We start from the raw sequence: 20,872 nt of genomic DNA on the forward strand, positions 1-20,872 counted from the left end.
GCACTTAAACACGCTTACTAGTGCTTATATATTCTTACTACTGCTTATTTGTGCTTAAACCTGCTTACTAGTGCCTTATTCATTATGACACTGACTCTTCACATGTGCATTTAATGCAGTACTCCAGTTCACATTTAAATGTTATTTAGTAGGTTATACAGCAAAACAATGTCAAAAAAATTTTCATATACAGATTTCACATGGAAAATGGTATGTGCTGCAGTGAGACTCGAACCAGGAATGCCTGCTCATTAGGTGGATGCTCTGACCACTACACTATTGCTGTGCTGCTTTATTTGCATATATCTTCCTTGTTATCCTCTTCAGCCTTTTCAGCTACTTTAAACGTAGCTAAGCGATGGGCACACCTGCGCACCTATGGTTAGCTGTACTCAGAAATTTAAAAAAAATAAAGGAGTTTCTTCTTTTCATTTTTATGTCCTGTTACTGTTGTATACATGGGGGACTGTTGGTGGGGATATGTGGACACCTATGAGCGGTCTCGCTCATTTATTTACACTTTCTACTGTTTTACTTTGCAGGGGCATGTTTATTGTGAGGGCTCTCAGACACGCCCCCTGCACTTGTCCATGCTCCATGTAGGACTGGGAGTTCAGGCAACACACCTTCATTAATATGCATGGCGTGCTGCCATCCTCCTCCTAAACTGCCGCTTCCGTGCAGGTCTAGACTAGTCCTGTACAGAAGATTAGTAAATCTGGGGGTATGTCTTTTTCATATATACTTACATACATACAGCTTTCATCTATTTACAATTTTAATAATCCATATTATGACCCTGCTTTTAACAAAATGCCAACTCAGCCACCAAAGGGCTACTCATCAGGGGATAAGGAAATCCCATTTCCTTCCATTTAATAACACTTATTTTGAAACATATCTTAATTTACTTTTCTTCATGGCATAACAATTCCAGCTAACATACATAACATCCAGCAAATGTACATTTAATTTATATAATTGTCCACTTGTATGTATAGCTGTACAGCCAGCTTTCACACACTTAAATGTCGAGTACGACATGCTTGACAGCTTTTAAGCAAACGTTCATCTATGTTAAACCCTAGAATGTCGAAACAAAGAGTTTCAAAAAGTTATAGTTGGCCAGCCATCAGGAAGCCAACAGCTGATGGCTAAAATATACTGTACACCATTAAAACCCCCCAAAAAACAAAAACAAATTAACAAACTAAAGTGGGGGGCTTCGACCCCCCACACCCCCAAATGTGGGGGGGCTGTGCCCCCTACTTAAATATACCAACTCCGAGATCATACCACAGTGGAGGACTGTCATAACATTACACAGGGTGAACAAAGAGACAGCACCACAGTGGAGGACTGTAAATCGGCTAGACAGGGTGAATGTTCTGATGTCAGCCATTGGCTTCCTGATCACTGACAAACTATAGCTTTTCAAAACTCCTTGTTAAGACATTCTGAGGTTTCAATTAGATGAACGTTCACTTAAAAGCTGTTGAGCATGTCGTACTCAACATTTCAAGTGTTCGTTTATCTAATAGGGAACCTTTCATTATACATACTTAACCTACTTCCAACATTTAATTTATGCTTGTATGCTATACTGAAGAACTAATACCATTCAAGTCAACTCATTAAACATGGTACTTCATAAAAAAGCAAACATTCTGTGTGGATTCATCAACTGTTTTGTGTTGTCTGTTCTTATATTTAGTATAACTTTAATCAAAAAGCAAACTCTACCTTTATAATGTTTTCATTCCAAGTTATTATTCTTTGACAGCACTGAATGCTTCATCTTTTTCTTGTTATAACTCCTGTAACTTTAGTAATATCAGTCCGTTAATATGTCATACGTTGAACTCTTTCCAAGTTACTATTAAAATAGCTGACTTTTTACTTTTATGTGACCACAAGTCATCTCGTGTTTTCATTTTGTCCCATCATCAGTTTGTTACTTCACATTTTTTATATTTTATTTTCCTTTAATCTAACCATATCCCTCAAGCTCCATTATGTATTATTAACAGATTTTCTTTTGGTTTTGTTTTTTTTTCAAAGGGGAATATAAATCTTTTCTCTTTAGGACAATAACATTTAATTAACATGCACATGTCTCTTAAGTTTAACACCATCAATTGAGCTTTCTCTTTGTCTTTTTGCTCTACCTGCAACTGAGCACACCACTTTTTTTTTTTTTCCTATAAACTGCTTCATCTGGGCTTTCCTAAGTCAACACTTTCTCTTCCAAAAACATCATTAGAATAGAAGGGAATGACAGTTGAAATATCATCTTTCTGTGGTTTCACTTCCTTATTGACTCTACCAATCTCATTTGAGTTTTAGCATTACTTTAGAACAAACATGTTCCACAAATACAAGTTACCCCTCCGATGACAAATTTCATAAATGCCTGTTCATTTTCTCAGTATGTCAACAATTTTGTCACCATCACTACTCAGGGTTTCTAAGCTTGGAGCCAAGATGAGAGAAATATTTTACCAGTGCTTTTTCCATTGAATTGTTGCTAATCTAATCCATTTTGCCAAGTTGTTTTTCACATATTCCATTTAATCTTTCTCTTTCTCACATTCTGCAACTGCATGCAATCTTAAATTATGCTTTACGCTTTCTCATCCATTCCAATAAAATGATGCTAATTTTTTCTAGTTGGTATACAGTCTTTCTTACGTTGTTTCAAAGCTTAAACATTTGCTGCTTAACAATCTCAAGAGCTAACTGTTAATTGCACAATGATTTGGCTGTATCCACTGTAACCATGATTATTCACTTCTTGTAGGGTCAGTGGCATGACAGGTAGCACAGTCATCTTTAATCCACAAGGCTGTGGGTTCTATTCCCACTACAAGTAGATGGATTGCTGACACTACAGTGCAGCATAAAGAGTGTGCTACACTCCTGATTTAATTTCATCAAGTATTGAGGGTTTCTAATACCATGATAGGAATGGACCACATTCTTATGTCAAAGTAAGATTAAAGTTTATGAAATTAATACTGTTTCAGTCTCTGATGTCAGCCAAAAGTGTTCTTCTCAGCACCTACAATGTGACCAGAATTGACTTCTGCAATTCCTATGGAGTTGCAAGTATCGGTAACATATCTAAATACGAAACACAAAAATAGTTCAGCACCAAGAAGGTTAGAGAAATATGTAATCCTTTATTGTGGCAACTCCAAAGATAAGAGCAAACCAGTTTTGGCAAAAATAAAGCCTTCTTCAGTGCTGTAACACACAATAAACCATAAATCATTTAAAGAGTGAAACATATAATCAGAGTCATCTTCCTATTGGTTCATACCAAAATTAGCTAAGCTCATTAAGGCCATGCTTAAACAAAGGACCCAGCCTAACACTCCAACTTGATTCCTTTTTATTCAAAATGGTATGCCATCCTATTTCACACATCTTATTGCCCTGGACTTTGTCTATAATAGTAAAATTGAATCTAGCAGTGGTATGTGCCATAGTATGTTTAAAGAGAGAATTAGACATTCTTTTGTTTCTAATATCACTGAGGTGTTCACTTATCCGGAATCTCAGTGGACAAGATGTTTGTCCAACATAAAATGCGGAGCAAAAACAGGTAGCCAAATATATGACCCATTCACTGCTACAATTTTCAAAAGAACAAATCTGATATACCTTAGAGGTACTACTGCTGCTGAATTCCTTAGTCTTAGAAACATGTACGCATGCAGAACAGTTGCCCAAGGAATACTACCTACCAGCTTGTCACCAAATAAAGTGAGCTGCTGTATATTAGAAGGGGATGAATGTTTATAGTGGGTTAAATGGGAATTCAGTGTGGGACCTTTATGATAGGAGAATAAACATTGGGGTGATAGTAATTCAGATAACTTATCGTTGGCCAATAATATGTCCCAGTGGTTGTCACTGGCTAAATCCTTCTGCTGTAATGAAAAAGCCTGTTCAGTGGAGCAAATGCATTTAATTGGCAAAAACTGAAACTTAGGGATGTTGTGTCAAGGATGATGACTTGTTGCATGGAGCAGGGTACTGAATTGGGGAAATTCACGAAAAACTTCTGTTCTGAGAGTATGATCGCTCTTACTGATGATGCTCACATTAAAAAAAGTAATTTGATTGTAATCCCAATTCAATGTGAAATGAATACCCCACTTGTTCTCATTTAAATATTGCACACATTCTTGTACATAAATAACATCTCCTCTCCACACCATCCAACAATCACGCAAGTAACGCAGCCAGATATCTAATACTTCCAAAAATATGTTGTGACTGGCATTGTAAATGAGTTGCTCTTCGATGTACCCCATAAACAAATCAGCTTAGATAGATAGAAAGACGCCCCCATAGCAGTCCATCTGACTTGCCAGTAACAATTCCCATGGAAATAGAAAACATTTTTTGTTAGAACATGTTCTGTTATACAAATTAAAAAGGTATTGAACCCAGGAGTGTATATGTTAGCTTTTTCCAACCAAAAACAAATGTCTCCATGCAACAAGTCATCATCCTCGACACATCATCCACAACTGAACAGGCTTTTTCATTACAGCAGAAGGATTTAGCCAACAGATTTCTCAGTATAGTCTATCATGCCTACAACATCAATAAGGCGTGTACTTTTGCATCACAACAATCCAGAGAAAATCTATTGCAGTATCAACATATCCCTAAGATTTCAGATACACATTCACCTCAACCCATACGCCTGGTCACTTCCTTTGGACATAATATTAACACATTCAGACAAATCATTGACAATCATCGGGACATATTATTGGCCAACGATAAGTTATCTGAATTACTATCACCCCAATGTTTATTCTCCTGTCGTAGAGGTCCCACAATGAATTCCCATTTTACCCACTATAAACATTTGTCCCCTTCTAATATACAGCACCTCACTTTATTTGGTGACAAGTTGGTGGGTAGTATTCCTTGTGGCCACTGTTCTGCATGTGTACATGTTTCGAAGACTAAGGAATTCACCAGCAGTAATGCCTCTAAGGTATACCAGATTCGCTCTTTTGGGAATTGTAGCAGTGACTGGGTGATATATTTGGCTACCTGTTTTTGTTCCACATTTTATGTGGGACAAACATCTCATCCACTGTGATTTTGGATAAGTGAATACCTCAGTGATATTAGAAACAAAATAATGTCTAATTCACTCTTTGAACACACTATGACCCATACTACTGCTAGATTCAATTTTACTATTATACACAAAGTCCAGGGCAATAAGATGTGTAAAACAGGATGGCATACCATTTTGAATAAAAAGGAATCAAGCTGGATTGTTAGGCTGGGTGCTTTGTTTAAGACTGGCCTTAATGAGCTTAGCTAATTTTGGTATGAACCAATAGGAAGATGAATCTGATTATGTGTTTCACTATTTAAATGATTTATGGTTTACTGTGTGTTACAGCACTGAAGAAGGCTTTACTTTTGCCAAAACCTGTTTGCTCTTATCTTTGGAGTTGCCACTATAAAAGATTAAATATTCCCCTAACGTCCTTGGCGCTGGACTATTTTTGTGTTTCAGATTTACTTGGTTCAGTCTGTACACCTTGTCATACTTGCATGTCTTTTGTGTTGTAACGTATCTAAATACAACTGTAAATTCATTTTTATGAGACCCATTGTTCCAACTACTATTACTAGAACTGTCTTGGTATCCTTCTTCCACATTGCCCTCATTTCTTCTTGCAAATCTTGGCATTTTATGACTTTGTGTCTCTCCATATGTAAGATACTGTAATCAATGGATGCAGCAGTTGCAGTGATTAATGCTACTTTTGTCTTCTTTTCATGTTCTACTATACCTGGTTTTCTCACATCTATTTTTTGAACTGTTGGTAACGAGTGATCCCATGTGATATAAACTTTATAATTTCCTATAATGCTTTGTTGTTCATATTTCTAATGAATTTTTATCCCTGGAGTAATAATTTGTCCTTTATGATGGCTTAGCTGCAAAGAGGGTTACCACTGTTTCATGGTCACTGTAATGTAATCAATGCAGGGCGTATGTTACACATTTGTAAGAACTCTTTTATCCATGAATGGGGGATGCTGTCAAATGCTTTTTGTAGTCTATCCATGCCATACTTGGATTCTTCCCCTTTTTATAATTCTCAATTATGATTTTATTTAACTACAAATGATCCTTTGTTCCATATGATTTTCTTTGTTACCCTTTTGATCTATTGCTATGACTGAGTTTTCTTCTAAATGGCTATAAACCCTGTTGGCATCAATTTCAGTGTACAGTTTATACATCATTGGAAGATAAGTTATTGGTTTAAAGTTTTTAGGATATCTTCCAGCTTTTTTCCTGGTGTTAACCAGGTTGGAGTTCTTAATCATGGCTAAATCTTCATGTAAAAATGTTAATACTTTTAGCCTGAGGTTAGGTATTGCATCTGAGCCTGGGGTTTTTAGTTAGGAGCTTTTCTTAATTTTGTTTAATTTCTCTGGCCAGTACTTCACTTCATTTCATTTCATATCCTGTACATTTGAAATTCTTATTTTTTTCTTTTACTTCTTTTCATTCAGCATCTTTGTTAGGTTCCACTGGATTTTATAGATATTTATCAAAATGTGTCTATTTCTTCTTTTTTGGAGGTATTTGCATTCCTTTCGCCTTGTTTCCCAAATCTCTACAGAACTTTTTTGGGTCATCAATAAATTACTTATTTTGTACTTTCCTTTATATTTCTTTGCATATCTTCTATGTTTTTTTCTGCCTGTACTGATACATTTAGTTTATTATTTGCAATAGTACACAATAGATATTGATCTGTTCTGATACTGCACATTGCTTTTATTACATTTATCTGTTTGAGTATTTTTGTTGATCTGTTCTTTCTTTTATACTCTTCTAACAGTGACACTTCTTGTCTTAATTGCTTTATAGTTTTCTCTATTCAAAACTTCCATGATGGCATTTGGTTTCTTCCCTTCCTTTCCCTTACTGCCCTGTGTTTTTGTGATAAGACATTATCTGTTATTAATTTAGCTGCACAGTAATATCCTATTTACTTCTGTTATATCACATGAATTTCTATGAACACTCTTGGTTACTCTGTTTATTTATTAGTCTTCTACATTTTGGGTCTTATTGATTTTCTGTAATCTATTTCTTTCATCGATATTTATATGTCTATCCATCTCTATTAAATCAAACAACTCTTCCCTTAGATCATTTTCTTCTAAACTAAGGGCACATTCTTTGCTATCCGTTTCCTGTGGGCATTTTACAGGAAGTTCCAGAATATCTTCCTGTGCCACATTCTCTTCAGCTTGATCCTCTGTCATCCATCGCTCTTAAATTATGGGAAATCAGTGGCCTATCACTCCACAACATTGACTGCATCAAAGTTGCCACAATTTCTTGTTCCTTCCCTTGTTGAACAACTCCAACTGAACATTAAGACAGGTTTCCTACTGAAGGTCCTGAAGTATCGTTTTATGGCAACTGATCAGATACTTCCCTCTCCACTGGTTTCTCCTTAATTTGGGTGCTCATTTTTCTATTATGCTGTGATGTTATCAGAGTGAGATTTTCTACACTAAATCCTTCACTTTACAGGTAATCCATAACTTTCTTTAACTTCTCCATTACTAATCCTCTTCTAATTTCCCCCTTTGTTTTCTTATTTTTTGTATTGTAAACTTTTCCATATGTGGGTGCCTTTGCCTGCATTTCTCTTCAAATACTTTTTGGTGTTGCTCTCTTCAAATATGTTTGGGGCTGCTTTTTTGAATTTATTAGTTTTGCTTTATCCTTTGCATAAACACTGCACCATATTAAATCTCAATTTTTCTTTCCCATGTCCATATTTCTTCTTCAGATGTCCATATTTCTTCTTCAGATGTCTCCCCCTACTTACCTGGGGAGCTCATTGTTCCAGCATGCTGTGACATAACCTATTTGTTTTTTCACTTAGGACAAGTTTAAGTTCGTCACTTCTACTACCGTTATCTGATCTTATTGATGTACAATGACTAACCAGATATATATAAGTTGAAATTCTTTCACGCAGAGAAGTTTCTTATACTGTTTTTATTCTACAAATACTGATATACCCCATCATTTGTCAGTAAGTCTGAAGATATAATAGGTGTTAAACTCCAGAACAGAGGGAATGATTTCATTGATTTGCAACAATGTGTCTTTAACTGGATATATATGAATGTTCTCAAGTTTATGACGGCCCCACGTATGGACATTTTTTAAGACTCCTGGCGCTGAGTTGATTAATTTTAATGTATTACAAATTAGACTCTTCTGGATGGGAATATCCACCAGATGGACTCTGCCTAAAAAGGCAGTGTGGGGGCAACATAGGCTTTATCTAGAATGTGAAAGCCATGACAATTGAGGTGCAGTGGTACAGGTGACCTTCTATCCCAGGGCATACATCAGTTTGGCTTTGCAAAAGGCAGACCATGGATGCTCATTCTAGCTGAGCTCTTTGACAGAATAACTGAAGCCATGCATAAGAGGCAAACAGTCCAGACTGCTTATAAGACGTTTGACAAGGCCTTTGTCACTATGCCCCATGCTGGAATTATTGACAAACTCTTCCCATTCAATATTAACCCATACATAATTCACTGGAATTATCAAGTGGCTGTCTGAGAGAACCCATACACTTAGGGTCAGGGGTACTTGCTCTAGACATAAAAATGTCACCATCTGTGTCTCATAGGCATAACTCTCAACCTCTTGGCACAAAAAATCTGGACAAAGCCAAAAATAATTGGGGGACAAAGCCCCCAAAATAGAGGCAAATTTCAAATATTGAAGAAGAACAACGAAATGCAGATCCAAGAAATGTATAGCACTTAGCGCCACGGCCGAATAAGACTTCCCCTATATATACATACATCAATAAAATCCCCTATATATACATACATCAATAAAACAATTATCATTGAATAATTAATTAACTAGGTAAGGTATTTCCAATTAAGCTCATGGTTCAATCCCCCAGGTAAAAGAGTATTATATTTTAAAATGAAGACAGATTCTTTATATAGCAACACATTCTTTAATAACACAGTATCACTCGTTTTAATAAAAACCTATTCTAAAATAGTGGCTTGTAGCAAAGATAAGCCACCATCATGTATATCAAGAAAATACATGGCAACTGAACTCTCTGCCTTATGTTAATTGATGTCCCCAATGTGTTCCTGCAGTCTAATCTTAAACTTACATTTACTTTGTCCAATATAGTACGTTACATGGGCATCTCAAACAATAAATAATACCTTCAGTGCTACAAGAAAAGCTATTCCTAACCTCAAATTTCTTCTTATTAATTGTATTAAAGCAATGTACTATATGTCTACATACACTACAACTATTACATGGCATAGTACCTAAAATATTAGGAGATGGCATAACTGTAGCATCAGGTGCTACAAAATAAGCCTTCACCAATATGTCCCTCAAATTTTGTCCTCTTTTGTATGAGATGGATGGCCGATTTCTAAAAATGTTTTTAATCATAGCATCATTTTTCAAAAATTCCCAGTAATAGTTGACCAGTTTCCAGATATTACGACTCAAAATAGTGTATGTAGTAACAAAACCATCTCATCTATATTATCCGTAACTAATACATTTTCATTATACAAATATTTAGAAGCACGTTTATTTTGTTGACCAGAATGAATTTCATCAATTTTATTCACAGCCTTCATCAAAATACCTCTATCATAACCCCTGCGGAGAAACATAGATAGTGTTTGACAAATTTCCCTATGTAAAGTAACTTCATTATTACAAATTCTAAACATTCTAGTCAATTCACCATATAGGAGAGATTTAATGGTGTGAGGTAGATGGCAACTAGTGCCATATAGATACTGGCTGCCATCAGTGAATTTACGAAGTATAGAAACTTGAATAAATCCATCATTATGGCCAATCAAATGCAAATATAAAAAATGTATTTCTTTGCCATATTGCAAACCATCAAAATTTAAATTATATACATTATTATTAATAGCATCAACAAAATCATGATCATCAACTCCATTTTCAAAAATAAAAAACAAATTATCAATGTAACTATAATAATATAATACATGTTCACAAAAAATGCATTTTTATAAATATAATCCAACTCAAATTTAGTCATAAAAATATTGGCATATGTGGAGGCGAAGGCCGCTCCCATAGCAGTGCCTTGTAGTTGATGGTAAATTTCACTATTGAAGCTAAAAAAAATATTCCCAAACAGAACTGTAATAATAGTTCTATTATACCTGTCTGGTGGACCCCAGCCATAAATAAGCTATACAACAGAAAGAGGAAGCTACTACATGATAGAGCAAAATCCCAAAAAGGGAAGGCATCTCTGATCAGTACTAGCAAGAAACTACGATCGCTCATAAAATCATCTAAGGCCAGCTTCGAAAGAAAAATTGCACAAGAAGCTAAAGATAATCACAAGGCCTTCTTTAGTTATGTCAGGAACCTGGGTGGCAACTCCCAGATATGCTCCGAGTTAGTTCAAAATGACAAAAAATACACTGAACCCACAGACATTGCCAACATCCTGGCAGACAGGTTCAGTGCAAACTTCTCCCCCCCTTCCCCCCAAAAGAGCAAATGTCTGTCCCAACAGAGTGTAGCCTCCCTGACATCACAGATGCACAGGTGAGAGCTGCCCTCTCCAAAGCAAAAAACACAGCATCAATGGGACTGGACGGTGTCCTGGGCTGTGTCTTACACGAACTCCAAGAAGAACTGAACCCTCACATAAAGTCACTGTTCAATCTCAGCCTTACTACAGGATATGTACCCAAGAAATGGAGTACAGCAACAGTGGTCCCACTCCACAAAGGTGGTGCCACAACGGACCCCGGAAACTATCACCCTATAAGCCTGACTAGCCCGGTCTGCAAAGCTATGGAGCATATCATCATGAAACTCATAAACAAAGACATTAGGAACCTCCAAACACTGGATCCTACCTAATTCGGCTTTGTTAAGGGCAGATCTTGCCTCTTGAACCTGGTCAACTTCTTTGAAACAATCACCAAGGCCATAGATGAAGGGAAGGTAGTCCACACAGCCTACCTGGACCTCGCAAAAGCCTTCGACACAATACCCCACTTGGGAATCATAAATAAGCTCACCAGCTTAAATATCAACCCCTATGTCACAAGATGGGTTGCAAACTGGCTCAGGGATAGAACCCACATGGTCAGAATTGCAGGTGCCATGTCAGACTCTAAACCAGTTACAAGTGGCATCCCACAAGGCTCAGTCCTGAGACCTCTCTTGTTCGGTATATATTTCTCTGAGGTACAGGCTAACATGGGAGGACTATGGCTGACCAAGTTCGCAGATGACTGCAAACTGGGTGCCATAATCAACTTGCCGACTGACACAAGCATCCTCCAAAAGGGTCTCACAGAGACGGATAACTGGTGCCAGAGCCATGGCCTAAAGCTAAATGCCAAAAAGTGCATAGTCATCCCCTTTGGGAAAAACAAAGTGCCTACAAATTCCACATAGGTGGTAATCCATTAAGTACGGAAGAAGTAATTAGGGATTTGGGGACCCAAGTAGATAGCAATCTCTCCTTTGACAATCACGTTGCCAAAGTGGTTAGAAAGACCTTCTATATAGCCCACCTTATCATGAAAGGGTTCACATCTAGATCAAGAGAGGTCATTGTGCCCCTCTACTCATCAGACCCATAATTGAATACAATGCCCCATTTGGGATGTACCTTACCCGACACCTGCAGCAACTGGAAAGACCCCAAAAGTACCTCACAAAGAGGATCAAGGGACTCAAACAAATGCCCTACGCAGTTAGGCTAAAGAAACTCCAGCTCTACTCAGTTGCTTACCACCTACTCAGAGGCGATCTGTGCCTGACGTATAAAGCCATGTCCAACCCAGAATTAATGGACGTGCTCCACCTCAGGAAATCCAAATCCCTTAGAGCTACACACTCCAGGGACTTAAACCTCAGCACAGAAATAAATAGGATATGTTGGAGGGACAGATTCATATCCCAGAGGCTCCCCTCACTGTGGAACAAAATCCCAATCCATGTTAGGCAGAGTCCCTCAATGACCCTCTTCAAGAGAAATCTTGACGAGTGGATGGGAGATCGTAGGTTTACCCCTGGGATCTCTTCTGTGTCCCTACTAGACAGAGGCACAGTAAACTAACCTCAAAAGGGCTATCTTCTGTGACCTACTATACAGAGGCACAGTCAACTAATCTAAAAGGGTGGCGAAAGCCAAACACACTCTGGCTAGGCTTATAAATGCCCTAGGGCAGATAGTCTAGTATCAACCTATGAACCTATGAACCTATAACTGGGGACTGGACTATCAATCAGGAAGTAATGTAAAGCTGCTAAGCCATCTCTGAATCTAATATTAGTATATAAACTTCAAACATCAATACAAATAAAATATATATTAGCATTCCATTTAATATTGGAAATTTTGGACAAAAAAATCAAAAGAATCTCTGATGTAAGAGGGAAGCTTTTCCACATAAGGCAATAAGAAATAATGCAAAAAATATACCAATATTACCTAAAAAATAACTGCTAGCTGACACAATAGGTCTACCTGGAGGATTAATGTTGTCTTTATGAATTTTTGGAAGACAATAAAAGGTAGCCATATTGCAACCTTCTATATTAAATTTGGTATCCAATTCTTTCTGATCAAAATAGCCCAAGCGACAGCCTTTATCCATTAAACTTAAAAAGTTTTGTGTCACTTGTCTATATTCACTTTCACTACTTATCTCATAAACTGTACTATCATTAAGATGTTGCATGCACATTTTCGAATATTGAGAAAAATGAAGAATAACAACTTTGTTACCCTTATCTGCAGGTTGAATGTTGTATCTTTCGGCTTTTCCCGGTTAGGGGTCGCCACAGCGGAACTCCGGTCCGCTAATGATTGGCAGCAGATTTTTACGTACTGGCTTGCCAGGCCTGATGCACAACCTTCAATGAAGGTACGCCCATTCACGCATGTCTCCACACAGAAGACGCTTTAGCTGAGAATCGAAAAGGACGTCTTACTGTGAGGCAACAACGCTACCACAGCACCACCACCGCAGCCTATCTGCAGGTTGAATAATAAGGTCTTTTCTTCCAGATAGTTCTCTTAAAGCAGCCCACTCTTTTTTAGTTAAATTGTACTGTATATCTTGTCTGTTATTGACAAATTCCATATACAACTGCTCAAAAGAAAAGTTTAATGTATGTGAAAATTGTTGAATACATGGGTTAACATATGGGGGAATGAAACAACTTTTACCATTTACTGCTGAAGTATTCAATAAGAAATATGTATTCAGACTATTGTTATCATCAAAACTATCAGATATGCATGAACAGAAACTGTCTTCTTCACTATCAAAATCTAAAACATTATTACAATATTTATCAGTTTTGTTAATAAAAAAATATCTTAAGTGTAACTTCCTAACAAATTGAAACACTTCTTGTTTCAACAGATGTAGTCTAGGTAACACAGCTGGTATAAATTTCAGCCCAAGATTTAACACACTCGGTCCTTCCACTGACAAAACACATCCTGATAAGTTAACAATCAAATTGCTACTATCTAAGTGAAAATCATTGCCATCTACTGCATTTAAAATTAGGTTTAGAATGTCTATGTGAATATTTAAAATTTCAAATATTGCTCTTATACACATAGATAGTTGCTAGAATATAAGGTCTTGTGTTGCCATACATTTTTCTGAAGGACATGAAGTCTGAAACTCAAATTCCTGCCATTATTTAGTGAATTCAGTCCTCATTGATTTGCCATTGCAAATCCAGAAAACTACAAAGTTTATGAGGAACAGACCAACACTATGAGACAAACGTCTTTACAGTTGAGAGGTATGCCCATAGGACTCTGTCATGGGGTTCCACTACCATTAATTGCTGGGGGGAGGGCAAGTCTTCCTACATCCGTCATGCTGTTGTCTGCTCCTCCCATACACATTACTAGTTATGTAAACTAACTCCAAGATTGCACAGTCTCCAGGGATGGAACATATACCCCAACCTGTATGTTGACAAAAACTGATATTAACATTTGGGAGTTTTAATTAATAAAAGTGCTCCCACTTTTCTGTGATACAAAAACTGATATGAAGGGACTATGGCTGACCAGGTTTTCTGATGTTTGCAAACTAGGGGTGGTAATCAACTCCCATTTTGGTATTCTAATTCTCCAGGAGGGGTTGAGACAAAAACATGCTTAGTGCATTAATCATGGGCTTGACTATCAAACTAAGAAATGCAGCACAGCTTCCTTTGGTAAATCTAGCATCACTACGGCTTACCACATAGAAAATATTCCTCTTAAATTTAACACAGTCATCAGAGGCTTGGACATACATGTTGATAACAGTCTATGTCTCTGGTTGTTAGAAAATCATTCTACTTTTCACAACGTACCCTTCATGGTATCTCATTGAGGTCCAAAGAAATTATAGAGAGACTTTATTCATCCCTTTTGGGGTGCATCATTGAATACAATGTATCCTTTAGCATGTACCTCATTAAGCACCTAAACCAGCTTGAGAGATTTCAATGTTTCCTCACCCAATGGATCCCAAATCTGAATATCCTTAGTTGTTCTTCATAGGTTCATAGGTTGGTACTAGGCTATCGGCCCTAGGGCCTATACAAGCCTAGCCATAACAATTCCCTGGATATTTCTTCCCACAATATTTACTTCCCTGGACCCCTGTCTAGCAGGGCGACTGACATGATCCCCGGGGTGAATTTCCTATCTCCCATCCAATCGTCAAGGTTCCTTTTGAAGAAGGCCAAGGAGGCGGTCTGCTTGACATGTATGGGCAGTCTATTCCAGAGTATGGGGAGTCTCTGGGTCAGGAACCTATCCCTCCAGCATGTTTTGTTCACTGTGATGACAAGGTTTAGATCCCTGGAGCCTGTGGCTCTGAGGGATTGGGATTTCTTTAAGTGGAGCACATGGCCTTGTATGTTAAGCAGAGATCGCCGCTGAGTAGACGATATGCCACAGAGTATAGCTGGTCAGCATAGGGCATTGGCTTTAGGCCTGTGATTCTTTTAGTGAGGTATTTCTGCAGCCTTTCCAGCTGTTGCAGATGTCTTGTGAGGTACATACCAAATGGGGTGTTGTACTCTATAATGGGTCTAATGAGGGATGAGTACAGTGGGACAATGACCTCCTTTTTTCTGGATGAAAAGCCCTTAGTGATGAGGTGTGCCACATAGAAGGATTTCCTGACTGTTGTGGTGATGTCGTTATCAAAGGTGAGACCACTGTCCACCTGTGTCCCTAAGTCTCTCATCTCACTTTCGGTGTTTAGTGTACTGCCACCTATGTGGTAATTCATGGGTACATGGTTTTTCCCAAAGGGGATAACTATACATTTCTTGGCATTAAGCTTGAGCCCATGGCTCTGGCACCAAGCATCTGTTTCTGTAAGGCCCTTTTGTAGAATATCCACATCATTTGGAAATTCAATAATGGCTCCCAGTTTGCAGTTATCTGTGAACTTTGTTAGCCAGAGTCCCTTAGTATTGTCCTGTACTTTAGAGAAATAGATGCCAAACAAGAGCATTCCCAGGACTGAACCCTGAGTTACTCCACTTGTAACTTGTCTGGAGCTGGATTTGGAGTCGGCTACTTTTACAGTCTGGGTTCTGTCAGTAAGCTAGTTGGCAACCCATCGAGTGACGTAGGGATTTATGCCCAGCTTTGTAAGTTTATCTATGATTCCAGAGTGGGGGATGGTGTCAAAGGCCTTGGAGAGGTCCAGATAGGCTGTGTGGATGAGACTGATTCGAAGAAGTCAATAAGGTTCAGGAGACAAGCTCGGCCATTCACGAACCCAAACTTGGTGGGGTCCAGTGTTTGAAGGTTGCCAATGTCTTTGTTTATAAGTTCCATGATAATGTGTTCCATGCCCTTGCAGATCAGTTCTGATAGATTAGAAAGTGCTGTCCATCTACTTTGTGTCATGTAGCCTCCTTATGGTTGATCTCTGCTTTGCCTTCTGTGCTATCAATGATACAGCATTCTTTCAACTACTTCACCTAAACAGAGCAAGTGGTAAAGCAAACAGTCATTTTAGAGACCAAAACATATGCTACCATATCAACACCACCAAATGGTGACGTTTACCTAACCCAATAAACACCCTGTTTTGGAACAGGCTGCCCTTACCTATTGAGCACAGTACTTCCCTAACAACCTTTGAAACCAATCTGGATGACTGCATGCATGATTGCAAACTTTTACTGGAGATATATGGAAAAAATCTGCTTAAAAGGGAATAATGTTTGGTCTCTCTCACAGTATTGAGTGATGTAGATGAGCTTCTCAATGGTGTCCCCTTGGTGGTAAGCTTAGTAAAAACCTCTGAATCTATGCACTCCTTCCATTTCATAGCAGGAAGGCTTCTCAGCCAGCTCATTCTAAGAAGACACATACTGGATCCCCCTAGAATATTAATAGTCTCACCACCCACACTTATGAGTCACATCCATCTCATATAGAGATTCATTAAAGAGTTACCACCATCCATGGACTATATACTAGGCAGATAGGCAATGGAAGAAGATTGCTAGACTTTTTTTCTGCGCCACACACCCACAACAATTTAGAGTCACAGATCCACCTACATAGTCAATTATTAAAGTCATCTTGTCTTCAAATCTTGGCATCATTCTGGGTGCTAGTAAAATGTCTCTCACTGCCTTTCCTATCTTCAATAGACACACAGTGATATCATTTACAACCTTCTGTATGTCTGTTTGGATAGAGCCCCCTCCATGAACCACTACCAGGTCACTGTCATATTTTTATGATGGAGGGTTCTAAAACACTTCATTATATCCTGGATCCTGGCCTCAGAAAGGCACTTAACCATTGCCCTTTTCTTGTGCAGTGTGGTGACCAGCACTCCCCAAATACTTTCGAAAGCCCCATCCCTCCACTGCTGTATCTGTCATTACATCATCAGCAAAGAAGTTGATCCTGTTCTATTTTCCCTTGATATGTATGAGAAAAATAGAGTGAAAAGCATTATACCCAGGACTGACTTGTGCAGTTCTCCCCTAGTCACTTTCCTTACTCCTGACATTGTGCTTCTATCCAAAACTCCCTATATCATATAATTCAATTATGTGCCTATTCATTTCCTCAGTCTTGTTCATACTCCAAGAACCTTCAGTTTTGGTATCAGCCTCTTGTGTGAGTTTAAGTTAAATACCTTGCTATAGTCTATATTGATATGCTTACTGGGACATATATCAAATTCTCCTGACATTCAGCCATAAAACTGGAACAGGTTGGACTGACAGTTTGTTCTGACCACGAAACCATGTCAGTTACTATCTGAGAGACTGTCCTACAGAAGCATTCTGGTCCTGCATGTTGCTTTAAGTACACCTTGAGTAAGCCTACTTTTTTCAAAGATATCGTTAAAAAAAATCGAACTATCTTAGATGCGATACTTCATCTGGAACTTATCTAGGCTTTGTGGTCCAATGTGCATGCTCTATAACATATTTGAAACCATGGCTGAGTGGTCCAGCTATTTTAGTAAAAAACACCAAAAAATAATAATAGCATGGTTGGTAACTCCTCTTCCATGAGCGACCCAAACAGCATTAGATCGTTGCATTGAAAATGTTCCTCATAGTTGTCTGTTTTGACAAATATACTTTTATTTTTGTACTCTGACATATATATTTCATATATTTTTTTCTGTCAATACCAGTCATGCTATTCAGTCTGGTATAACTGTCTTCATTTCACATACTGACCTACAGCAGTAGTATCATTAAGAGGTATTCAGACAGAAGAGTGGACAACACTTATGGCAGACATTTTATTAAGCTTTGCATCCCTGCTATCTCTGAAATTAGGCTGTTGTTTCCCCTCCTTTAGATCTATTGCCTTATGTCTTTTGCATAGACTCGGTATCTGTTGATCAAGCATTGTTTCATTTAAATTGTGTGTAGTGTTAGTCTATAAAATGGGATTTCGCTGATACATAGAAACAACATATAGAAAAATGCACTTTAAAGTGCATTAGGTACTGTCGTCAAGTCAGTGCAATTTTGGAGTTATTAAATATAAGTAAGGTAGTGAGAGGGTGAAGCCCCCATATTGTGGAGTGAGGGATACCTGCTCCTACAAAAAAAATGCATTTTTATTAATTTTTAGGTGGTTTATATTTTGCTTATTTTGTATGCAAGCAGTCTTGTTTGCTAATACTTCCATGTATTTTGCACACAAACAGCTTAGTATTAAGGAGTCATGGGGAAAGCCCAGCCAGCAAGGCATGGGTGTGTCAGCACTGCCATTCTCAGGAGTGGCTGGTGTGGTATGGTGATGTAAGGGCTATGTTCTTGCATTCCCATGGCTTTATCTGATGCATGCCTTAGTCAAACAGTGCAGTAAAAGACTTTAAATATCTGTTATACTGCTCTTTTGTCCTTCACAGCAAAATCATTACAAAATGCATTCATCATCAGTTCCCAGGTCATACTGACCGCAGTGACACATCACCTCTCACTCAACATGGATGTGGCTCAGGCCAAGATGCAGACAATGATGTACAAATAATGACAAAAGCATCCACAAAAACTAATCTTAGTAACTGCTGGTGCATGGTTCTGGTTTTATCAGAGGCATTTGATCAGGTCAAGCACCATTTCCTTCAGTTTTCACTGTCTGCCTTTGTCCTCTCAATGGGCAGAAATCAGTGGTTTACCAGGTACTTTGGAAGGAAGGTGCACATCTGTCAGATGGGAAGCACAACATCTCCATTCTGTCAGTCTTTTGTTGTCCTTCAGGGCTCTGTGCTAAAGTAAGAAATAACGTCCTACATATTATATAGCACCTGGAAGAAAGAAGCAATGGGAGTTACAGAGGTAAAGAAGATTTAGTGCTGCAAGGAAGTGTTACAGTTAACACCTCGCATCCCTGAAAAAGCATTCTGTAAAATGCTGTCTTAACTATGAAATGGAAATAATTCTGCCACCTAGTTATAGTTAATACTGTGTCTTATTCTACAGGACAAGTAATGCAAATTGAGAACTACTGCAAAGCATTTTTAGCATACAGGCCTACATGCAAGGATGACAAAAGATGTTTTTAATCTCATTAAAACTGCACACCAAAACATGAGTCGCAGACACTGCTTGACTTATTAGTGTCAGGCACGTATTATGTTTAATTTATAATATGACCTTTATAAATAAGATGAAATAGCCACAAGGGAAAGTAATTTGTTAAAAAATAATGATTGCATGTTGGTTTTGAATGCTCACAAGTTATTTCAACGAATTAATAGGTTTCACTCCAGTAAATGCTGTAATATTACTAAAAACATTATCAGACCCTAGCAAAATAAGGAAAACATTTAGCATAAAAATATCAAATAGCTATGCAATCCTCGCCAGAGTGGAGTGGGATGCACACATTATGGGGTGTGCAGCAGCTCTGTATACTGTTTGAATTCACAGCAGTCTATTTAGAATGCATGTGACTTCTTGTTTTCATCTGTTTGTTTAATTTCAAAGTTGGAGATGGACACAGATAAGCTAGGCACAATCTCAGTATTAAAGACAGAGGGGGACATGGAAACAGAATAATGATTTTAAAGCAGGCGTTAGATCAGCTGCATCTCACACAGACTACCTGCCAGGCACATCTCATGGACATCCAAGAACTGCACAGATTACAGAATGCCTCCTTTCCCTCCCAATTAAATATGAAATGAATGCTATTGGAATTACAAATTTGCTCTAGCTGTCAGTCATTGTGTAACTTTAATGAAATGCTAGAAGTTTTATAAAAAGTAAAATGTAGCTTGTATCCTATTTCCCCTTTTCTGCTGCTCAACTACGTACATGAATTGGCACAGAATCTGAGCTCATAAGGCCAGCTCCTTCATAGCATGAATAGTAAAATAATGAAATAAATGTTCCACACCCTGTGTGGAACATTTATTTCATTAAATTAACAGTGAGATGTTTTCTGGTGTGCCTGAACCACTTTTTTCTGTATTGGTTTTACTCTTGTGGTTATTTTATGTTGTTCCTGTTGTTTTTAGTCATTTATGAATAGTAAAATAATTTTTAACCACTTAAAAACACATTTTTGCTGGGGAGAACAACTTACATTTATTGTAGATGGAATGGTCTGTGAAAAATATTAAAATCATGAGACCACACTCATTGCAGGTTATACTTCACATAATTATTTAAATCTGTCCTAATACTTTTAGGTAAATGTTTGACAATATGAAATTGTTGAAGAAATTACAGTATACCCTTAGAATCAGAATCAGAATCACATTTATTGACCAAGTATGCACGCATACAAAGAATTTGACTCCGGTTTCAGTGAGTCTCCAAGTATGAATTATATAAATGACATACATACAACTATTAAGAACAAGACAAAAAGAAATATACATATACATATACATACAAGGTGCAAAGTGCAATTCTGTGCAAGAAATACTGAAATAAACTCTGAAAGAAACAAGTATTAACAATATATAAACAGTACTGCAGAATCCTTGGAGGCTTGGGAAAAAGAATATCCCAAACTAATAAGCTGAGTCAACTGTTTATGTACTTGATGGCCTGTGGAAAAAAAAACTGTTATTATATCTGCTCATTTGCTTAATTCATTATATGGCAAATTCTTTTTACACCTTACACACTTCTTCTTCCAAAAGCAAAATGTATCTGAAAGATATGAGGACTGAATTCAAACATGTAAGCATATATATGATTACAGATAACCACTTGTACCGTTTT

The 20,872-nt window shown here is 37.7% G+C and overlaps 1 protein-coding gene across 3 annotated transcripts in view; it reads right to left on the reverse strand.

Annotated features, from left to right (window-relative positions):
* The window catches only part of ADAP1 (ArfGAP with dual PH domains 1), a 1,397,730-nt gene that overhangs the window by 103,164 nt on the left and 1,273,694 nt on the right, over nt 1-20,872 (reverse strand). The gene's annotated exons all lie outside the window — the stretch shown is intronic.

The sequence above is a fragment of the Protopterus annectens genome, chromosome 12.part0, assembly GCF_019279795.1.
Source record: "Protopterus annectens isolate FY-2018-M chromosome 12.part0, PAN1.0, whole genome shotgun sequence".
NCBI classification, from domain to species: Eukaryota; Metazoa; Chordata; order Ceratodontiformes; family Protopteridae; genus Protopterus; species Protopterus annectens.